The 10,652-nt window shown below is 35.5% G+C and overlaps 1 pseudogene; it reads right to left on the reverse strand.

The window, feature by feature from the left end:
• Positions 1–3,560: 3,560 nt before the first annotated feature.
• On the reverse strand, positions 3,561–4,750 carry LOC18049960 (annotated as a pseudogene).
• Positions 4,751–10,652: the final 5,902 nt, after the last annotated feature.

A 10,652-nucleotide genomic window follows, 5' to 3' on the forward strand; every position in this document is an offset into this window, starting at 1 on the left:
ATTTGCCAATTTCATCCCTTATGAAGTGCATTCTAACATCAATATGTTTAGTTATCTCATGATACTAGGATTTTTACTTAGTTGAATAGCACTTGAGCTATCACAACTAACTTTAACAACTTCTTGTTTAAACCTCAATTCAGATACCAGTCCTCTCAGCCATATTGCCTCTTTAACAGCTTCTGTGAGTGCAATATACTCAGCTTATGTCGTTGAGAGAGAAACCACTGATTGAAGTGAGGACTTCCAGCTTATTGCACCTCCACACACAGTACACACAAACCTTGTAATAGACCTTCTTCTATCCTTGTCTGCTGCATAGTCAGAATCCACAAACCCAGCAACTTCAGGTGATGCTCCATCTATTTTTCCAAACACAATGGCAGTTACTATTGTCCCTCGAAGGTACCTTAGTGCCCATTTCACTGCATTCCAGTGATCTTTACCAGGGTTCCCCATAAATCTACTGATGACACCAACTCTATGTGCCAAGTCAGGTCTGGTGCATTCCATGGCATACATGATGCTGCAAACTGCACTGGAATATGGAATCTTCCTCATATAGTTAAGGTCATCATCAGTTGTTAGTTCCAGGGATTTGGATAACTGGAAGTGTGCTGACAAAGATGTTGTAACAGGTTTTGAATCCTCCATACTAAACCTTGTCAATACCTTCTTCACATAATCAGCCTGAGATAAATACAAAGTCTTTGAGTCCCTGTCCCTTATTATCTGCATGCCCATAATTTTTATAGCTACATCCAAATCCTTCATTTCAAATTCAGTGCTGAGTTCAACTTTGAGTTTTTCTATTTCTTCCTTTTTGTTTACATGCTATAAGCATGTCATCAACATAAAGATGTAAGTAAATGCCACTATCACAGGATATGAATTTATAATACATACAATTATCAAATTTGGTTATGTAATATCCATAGTTTAGCATGAACTCATCAAATTTTAGATATCATTACCTTGGAGATTGCTTGAGGCCATACAAGCTCTTTCAGCAAACACACTTTATCCTCTGATCCTCTCTCAATGAACCCTTCTGACTGTGCCATGAAAATTTCTTCATCAAGGCTGCCATGTAAGAAAGCAGTTTTAACATCCATCTACTCCAGCTCCAGGTCATAATATGCAGAGAGGGCCAACATCAACCTAATGGAGCTGTATTTGACTACATGTGCGAACATTTCATTGAAGTCAACTCCTTCTCTTTGTGTGAATCTCTTTGCCATAAGTCTGGCCTTATGCCTTGGTAGTTCATTCTCTGAAGCTCCAGCCTTTAATTTGAAGATCCGCTTACTGCCAACTAGTTTCTTGTTAGGAGGTTTTTCAACTAAGATCCAAACGTTATTCTTCTTTAGTGAGGTTATTTCATCCTGCATTGCAGCATGCCATTTCATCTTATCACCACAGCACATAGTTTTTTTATAACTCAAGGGCTCTCTACCATTTACTTCATCAGCTACTGTTAATGCATAGGAAATAAGGTCAGTTATGCCATATTTCTTTGGCATCGTGATGACTCTCCTCTCATTATCCCTAGCAAGTTAGTATGTTTTCAATTCTAATAGTTTCTTCTCTTCTTTGGATTGTTCAGATGGCTCCTCAGAGGTCTTACAACTGTCAGAGTGCTCCACCTTCTGTCCAACTCTCTCTGCTTTTTCTGATTCAGTAGCTTCAATCTCAGTTTCTACCTTTGACTGAAGCATTTGTTCTTCATCAAATGTTATATCCCTGCTGATAAGTATTCTGGATGGTTTGCCATTGAGAGTCCATATTTTATATCCCTTAATGCCCTCAGGATAACCTAAAAAATACCCTTTGACAGCCCTTAGTTCAAGCTTACTTTGCTTTATATGAGCATAAGCTGGGCACCCAAAAATTCTCAGATTACTCAAGTCTGGTGGCTTCCCTAACCAAAGCTCCTATGGTGTCTTGAAGCCTAGGGCTGAGGATGGACTTCTGTTAATCAAGTAAGCAGCTGTAGTGACTGCCTCAGCCCAAAAACCTTTAAATAAACTTGCATTCAACAGCATACATCTTACCCTCTCTATTAAGGTTCTATTTATTCTTTCTGCTAGCCCATTTTGCTGTGGAGTATAGGTGACTGTTCTATGCCTTGCTATGCCCTTTGATTTACAGAAATCTTTAAACTCTTTGCTGCAATACTCCAGCCCATTATCAGTTGGGTGCCTCTCTGCAGCCACCAGGACATCTGCTTCATCATAGTCACCTTTATCTTCAAAGGCTACAGCAGCCTTCCCATTTGAGTTCTTTTGCAGTTCCTCTAGTTTCTTTTTCTCGAAACAATCCTTAATGTAGTGCCCTTCCTTTTGGCAAAAGTAACACTTCCTCTTCTTCTTCCTTTTGTCAACTTTATCTTTCTGGTTATTGTTCTTCTTCTACTTGTTGTTTTTCTTTTCTGGCTTTCCTCTGGCAATTAAGCCTTTTGCATTGCTCTGATCTTTCACTTTTGCCATTTTCTTCAAATCCTTGGATTCCAAGGCATCTTTGACATCTTTCAACGTGAGAGTCTGTCTTCCATAGAGGAGAGTATCTACAAAATGTTCATAAGATTCTAGAAGGGAACTGAGAATGATAAGTACCTTGTCTTCATCTTCAAGAATTATGTTGACATTCTCAAGATCAAGAATGAGTTTATTAAACTCATCCACGTGGTCTTTCATGGATACTCCATCTTTCATCGAGAATGTGTAAAATCTCCTCTTCATGTACAGCCTCTTTGCTAATGATTTCTTCAGAAACATTTCTTCAAGCTTGGCCCACAAACCAGATGCAGTTCTTTCTTTTGACATCTCTCTCAAGACTTCATTAGAGAGATGTAAAATAATCGTGCTATGAGCCTTGTTATTAATGACTCTCTGGTCTCCACCAAGACTTGAAGAACCTTCTCCCCTTTCTTTCTTAGCCATTAGATCTTCTTCATCATCAAGGGCACTGTCAAGCCCTTGTTGAATTAGAATTGCTCTCATCTTTAAGCTCTAGAGATAAAAGTCATTATCTCCATTAAACTTTTCAATATCAACTCTAGTGCTTGCCATTTTTGTATTCAATCCCAACCAACACCAAGCTCTGATACTAATTTGTTATGCAAGACAGAGCAATATACCGTAACTTACTCAAGAAAAGAATCAACTAAGACTTAAACATAAGAAGAAAGAAATCAAGAGCATCAAGAACAGTTGAACACCAAAAAAATAACGTGGTTCAGTTCCACAGAGGAACCTATATCCATGGCTGTAAAATGCCAGCTAAGGCAGGAGCTTTTATTGACAATAATGGCTGATTACAAAGAACACTTTCACTGCAGATTAAAACCTCTCTTTTACAATTAGCGTTTCCTCTTTGTAATGCTTAAGTGTTTCTCTTTGGTTCTGAAGCTAGCTTAGAGACAGCTTATATATGTATGCTTCTCACGTGTGTATCCACTTTAACAAATCAGGCTATTATTACTAACTGCTCTCTCGTTTGGATCCCACTTATGCCAGCTCACCAGCCACTTCAGCAAGCCCATAACAGAATATAATTAACTATGGCTTCACAGCAACAACACACAAGCAATCATGCAAACAAGATGTTTCACACTCTGTTTGATTATAAAGTTCTAACATTTCATAATCTCCCAACGGCCAATTTACATCAGCAAGTTCCTTTATTTCATACAACTCTTCTGCATTTCTAGATCCATCATCTGGTCTACAGCCTTGCCAGTAATTTGGCTTGCAACCACTAAATCTGTTAGTTGGATCCACAAATAAATACTCTGGAGGGAATTCACAAAAACGTCTCCCATTTTGAAGCAAGCAGTAGCTATTGAAGCCACAGGCACCACTACCGAACTCATCAGATGTAGCAGTGCAAATGTTGTTAGGAAGACGTTGTATAGTAAACCAACTTTGGTTAGGAGCAGAATTCTTTGGATAAGCATATTCTGTGAATACTCCATCAAAGTCCAATGTTGCTCGAAAATAGTGGTCTGCAATATGAGATAGTTGATACCATTATGGCAATTGAACAATTTGACCATTATTATTTTCTATGTATATGTCAGCTGATTTATTAAAAACCAGCTGGTGACCAGACTCAGAAGAATTAGCGTTGTAAGTATTGCTGGTATACTAACTTTTGTATTGGGATGGGGTTGGCCAGGCCACAGGAATTAGTTGAAGGCTTCCATCTGAAAAATGGAGCTCAAACCTGCCTTTGGAGAAGTTGGTTTCTGTAAACCTGGAAACCAGCACGCTACCCAAATCCAATATTTGGGTAGGCAAGATGGTGTTTGTTGGACTTTTAAAACTCTGCCAAGCATAATCAGAATGGTTACCAGAGGCTATAAGCACAAAATTACCAGTATCAAGCATGACAGCATCTCATACAATTTTGTTGGGCTTTTCATCCCATATTGCTTGGCCTCCCAGATCTTTAAGCAGAAGGTCGGTGGCAGTAAGCTCAAGTGTTGATCCTCTGGGTGGTTGTCTTCATTGGCATGCCAAATGATGGTTCTTTCAGGTATTTTGTTGAACCAAATGGCAAGCAAGAAAAGATCTGAATTGTTGTTTAGTTGGCGAAATCCGAAAGCAAAATCCGTTGAAGGTGAAATCCATGAAGAGTTGTTGCTGGTGCTTGATAGAGTTGAACCCAAAGGTATGTTGGCAGCGGATAAAAATGGTAGCAGTGGAAGAGAAAGCACGATAAGACAAGAGAGGGCCAAAGAATCCATGGTAGGTTGTTACTGCAATTGCGAAGAGGGGTTGCATTTGCATTTACTATGAGAAGATGGTGTTTTGTTGTTAGTCAATTACATGGACTTTAATAATGTTGGATAGATATTTTGACGTATGGTATACGTGTTTGATATTTGCAATTGAAGAATGTGGTTCACTTGAGTCACTTTATGGAACAGTTAATTCATGAAACAACGTAATCTTGTTTGTTTCGGAGAATTGCTCATGATACGTACATGAATGAAAAGAACAAAAATTTTCATTTTCATGTCTTCTTCCAGGAAATTTGATACAACCATCAAAGTTAATGGTTATGAATGGTTGCCACCTCTCTATATGATGGCTAAATCAATTAGTGTAGATATCACAGCATTAATTCATCTCGATTCCGAATTTCCAATTAGTTTTAAATTAAGTGCCGTTTGGGATTGTTTTTGGGAGATTAAAAAGGGATTTTAAAATTTTAAAAGTTAATTTAGTGTTTTATAAATTTTTTTAAAAAGTACTTTTGATAAGATCACCTCAGCTTATAATAAATTTTGATGATTAGTTCTATATATTATAAAAAAAAATAAAATTATTCTTATTAATTAGGAAATAAAATCATTAACTTTGAAGACAATATTTTTATTACCAATTATATTGAGAGAAAGAATAAATTAATAATGTAAAATATTTATTTTAGCTTTCAATTATTATATACAAGCAGTAAAAAATATTTTATCTACATGTTTAGAAATGTGTAAATAAAGCTTATTCAACATTATGTCTAATTTATTTATTTACATTCTTACAATAATTTAACAGTAAGATTTATTAAATTACTTTTAAATCTTACAATATTTGTACAAATAAATCTTATCAAATGTTTAAATAATCTCTTAATGGTTGATTATTTCTAAACATAATTATTTTAAAAGTTAGAACGTTATTGAACTGTTGCCAAAGTTTTCGTACACACGCTGATAGCTTTAAAAAGGAAATTAACTGAGGCATATGTGGGTCCCACCTGCACAAATCAGATGAGAAACTTGGCCTTTTGGATTCATGGCCTGTTGATTTTTCAGTCAGGAAACCAGATTGATTATGGACCGAGATTCATTTACAAGAAGTTGATAGAATCAGATTCTGGTATTTTTGGCAATGATCTTTTCTTCAGATCATTCCCAAAGAAAACAACCAAAGAAAAATTGAAAAAAACACGGAAGGTAGCTTTAATGGCATATATAATAGGCTTACTGAAAATGTTTCAGATGCAATTACAATCTTACTAGTTTAAAATTGTCTAGATGAAACACCTTGAGCAAGGCTATATTCAGAGCAGGAATTCAGATGAATAAACTATTGAGCATCGATGATACTACTCCTCCCTGAAAATGTTGTCAAGATTTGTGTGCAGCTTGTCTATATATATATATATATATATTCTTTGATTCTTTCCCAATAGCGTAAGTGGCCAGCGGCAAAAGAACTCTTTCATCATATGCTCTAATGACTAACATCATCATTTTACAAAACCGACAATCACCCGTATGACTTATGGACTGAACATACCTCTCGATATTGCCATTTTGCCGGGGACCTTGACAGCAGAAAGAATAACTTCTCACCCATCAATTAAAACAAGCTTCTTAATTTGGCAATGGGTAAATATAATACCAGTCTACCAGATACACAAGGCGGAGAGGTCGGCGGCCCGCATAATTTCACAAGTTTTGTCCCAGAAAAGTTGAAGTTTCTTTATCGAAACCGTAGACAGCTATCGTCTTTATTTTTATAATTTATATGACGTGTCGTTCTAATTCTTTCATGTAGACGTCCTGTCGTCGATGCTATACGCTGACATCATCATATTTACGACAATTCTTCTGATTGATTTTAAAATGGACGTCTTGTCCTCTCTTTTTTTTTTCATTTTTAACCTCTTTTCTTCACGTGATGTTAAAATTTCATCTATTTAATTTTTTTTTATCTTTTGTACACCGTGTTTTAATTTTAATTAATTAATTATAACGTGTCTCGGGGCTCAGAGGTAGATTTTTAATTACACGTTGTTGGGGATGACAATAAAATCTAATCCAATTTTTATTTTGATTGACCTAATTTTCATACCCCAACTTAAATTTAAGGATCAAAGTTAAGTTCGGACTTAAAATTAAAGCCCGATCATATCGGGTTAGGACTCGGGCCTTATCCGATCCGACCTGACCCGACCCAAACACTTAAAGATTAAAAAAAACACACATGCTGCACACGTGACACACATAACACATTCGCACAGTCACACACGAACACATTTCTTATTCTAAAACACAAAAAAAAAAAAACCATAACATATAAAGAAGTCGCCAAAGACTTAAAGCCACTGCTTCAACTCCAAGCCTCTACCGCGGCATCAGTTCGACCACATGGCCCACACCAATCGTCACTAAGCACAGCCAATGGCGGCACAAACTCACGCCACGACAGCCGCGCCACCACCAGCCAACTAGCCACCAAAATCAACCAACTAACCAATCACGGCGGCCCACATCACCGCCATAATAGCCGTGCACGAGAGTTTTCTATCACTGGCACCGCTTCGTTTAGGTATAGATGTGTAATGTTTGCACTTCATTTGTCCCTGCGAAAGGTACCAGCTTTGAGTTAAATTTTAGTTGCATCACACTACTGATGTAAACGTTTGCTAATGAAGGTTACATGATCATAGAGATTATTTATGTTGATTGGAAATTTCATTGTAGGTGCCTGATGCTTGTATTGGGTTCTATTATTTGTAATAGCATGTCTTATTCAAGTGAATGAGCAAATTATAGCAGTGCAACTTTAGTTCTGTAGTGTTTATACTACACATTTTGTACTTTTTTCTTGTATTTTGTTGCGGAAGCGCAAGTTGAGCAATTACTAATATTCTGGTGACTGTGACTTTTGGATAAATATAAATGTGACAAATAAATGCAAAGAAAATAGAACATAATAATTTATGTGGTTCAACATAAAACATACATCAACGGATAAAGATTAGAAGATAATCTTACTAACAAATGAGAATTTACAAAAGTGGAAAAAAAACTCTCAAAACCCACAACCCAATACACTCAATTGAATTCTCACTAAAACACTCAAGTAAAAGCTCTCTCAAATCTCTCAAATTACTTCACTTGCAATTGCTCTCAATTCTCTCAATTGGGATGATAAAACAAATGAAGAACCACCCCTCTATTCATAGGGAAAATGGGGTGCACTATTACACTAACTTCAACAATTTTTTCAAAAACAATTAGGCACCTAAATTGCACCAATTCCAAAATTTGTCAACAAATTTGGCTCCCATTTTTTTGAATGCATGCATATGTTTTTCTTTTCAATTTGAATGCAAGTTCATCAATTGCATGCACCGCCATTTTTGCCAATTGCATGCACCGCCAATGACTTTTCAACATATTTAACCATAGCAATCCATGTTAATTGTTGCCCTTAACGTCAATTGACATTTTTTGCCCTTATTTGCATTTGTTTTCGATGCTTTTGATCTCATTTTCCTTGGGGGATTATTGTTGAACAACTTAAGTTTAGATAAAGTTGATTAGGCATTTGATCTTATTAAGGGTCAATGTATTTTGTATCTATCTGTGTTTTCTTGTAAGTTATTATTTGTAATTGTAAATTCAGTTTATTTTGAATTAGACATGATTTTTTATGTTTAATTATTTATATAATTTATGGTTCATATGTTGAGTAATTTTTATGTTTAAATTACTTTTAAAAAGTTTTAAATTTTAATATATTAAGAGAGGTAGATTTAAATTATTTAAATACTAAAAAAATTTTGAAAAAACATTTGGTCTGGCCGAGCCCCACTCTGACCCGATTCAGGTCGGGTTGAAGGTGAAACAATCAGATTTTTTGCCAGGCTTGGGCCCTTTATTTATATAATCGGGTACTCGGGCTTACCTAACCCATTGCCATCCCTTCATGTTGTTTTATCTTTGGCTACCTCTTCCAGAAAATTGTGCTTGTAATCAAAGAAAATGCAAAAGATCCACGAAGTATGCTGGCTTAATGATTTGAGGTGCTCCTATGAGGCTATTTTGATTGTTCCCAGTTGCCTCTCAAGCATATTATCAAAATTTCCCAAACTCATTATCTAATAAACTACTAAACAACAACTAAAAATTAATAAATTTGGATCCAGTGCTAAGTTGAGCTTTTTATAATTTTTTTTATGCACATCCATAAATGTATAATTAAAATTTAGTACATGTTACTTTTTGTTTAATAACTATCAATCACAACATTAAATAAAGCAAAAAGATTTTTGGTGTTCTTAGAGTATTGTGTTTTATCCATTCAATTCTTGCCACGTGGGTATGCCTATTATCAGGATTGGTTAAGCATACACCTGATTGAATGGGGAAAAAAAAAAAAAGCAGTACTCCAAGAGTATCCATGACTTGTATAAGGCTAAGCTCAACATTGAACTTAAATCAAAACTCGCAGCACTTCCTGAGAATGAAGGAGTAAGAAATATCACTCCTAATATAGTGCCCACAAATTACCCAAAAAATGAGAAAAGAGAGACGATGATTTGTTCTCTTTGCTACAACATTTTCTGCCAAATCGATTAAGATCATTTTTTCACTTTATTTTATATCTAAAATTTACATTAAAGACTTTGTATCTCTGTCCTCCAACTTGAGCATTTGAGGATTATTGCGAGCTACAAGCACCCTTTACAGTTACAACTATTACAATTGTGGTATCATATTACAACTATAATTTTGTTCTCTGAAGCCGAAATTTAGCATCAACATAATTGATTTAAGAACAAGAACCTGCGTCATCAATTTAAATAAAAAATTTAAGTTAACATATTTATATCTACCCTATATTAAAACTAATGTGTTTTCAGTTGAAAATAAGTAGAATTAGTGACAATGGGTTCAGAAAGAGAGCTTACATCTAGCTTCCGTCGAAACCAAAATCCTAGTACTAACGCGACAAAGTTTTACTAAGAACCTGATATATATGTGTGCGGTTAAAATACAGTTACAAGAACAGCTGATGTGGCAGCCAACTGCGCCAAAGTTAGTTACAAAATTGCCAGCTCAGCTATGTTGTTTGGAATTCTGTAATTACAGCTTTGTTTATCAAATTATCTTAGCATTAGCTCTGCATGATTCGGTGATTAATTAAAATTGACTCCAAATTGTTGAAATAGTACGTCAAAGACGTATGTCTTTATCTAATCTTCATTAATTGAATCAGAAGAAGGAGAATCATTCCCATTAAATGATTAACTTGGCATGTTCTTGAGTTTAACTCTACGACCCTTCGCCATTCATGATTTATCTGTTGATATAAGTGAGTCCAGATTCTGTGTTCTCTAATAAAGGAGTTTCTGTTTTGGCTATTAATTTCCTCCTTTGACCTATTCAGGGAAATTTGAAATTGTTGTGCAGGGACTTCGTCCACTGATGATGCAAATGAAATTGTTAGCTATCAACTATAAGAGGGTGATTTATTGTTTAAGTGAAAATTGAGGTTGGGTAAAGGAAAAATTCTTGAATATTTCCAGTGTAGATACCCTCTTTTTTTATTAGATGAGAGCGGCACGTGGTAAGAATCAAATGAAAGAGGGTGTAAACATTAGAGCACCGAAGACTCTTCTTAATATGTTAGTTGGGAGATAAACATGGAAAAAAAATCTTATTGAAAATTTGATAATTAAAAGGAACTAAATTTTTTTCAGAAAGTTGTTCCAGGGTGAAAGAAAGAAACTTTCTATTTCACACTAAATAACAATAGAACAAATTGCAGTTTACGTAGGTATTTGAAGTTGATAAATATGAATAACAATCCCTAATAGGTAACAGTGAAATTGACTCGCTAGCAGCT

Source organism: Citrus clementina, unplaced genomic scaffold, assembly GCF_000493195.1.
Source record: "Citrus clementina cultivar Clemenules unplaced genomic scaffold, Citrus_clementina_v1.0 scaffold_3, whole genome shotgun sequence".
Taxonomy (NCBI): domain Eukaryota; kingdom Viridiplantae; phylum Streptophyta; class Magnoliopsida; order Sapindales; family Rutaceae; genus Citrus; species Citrus x clementina.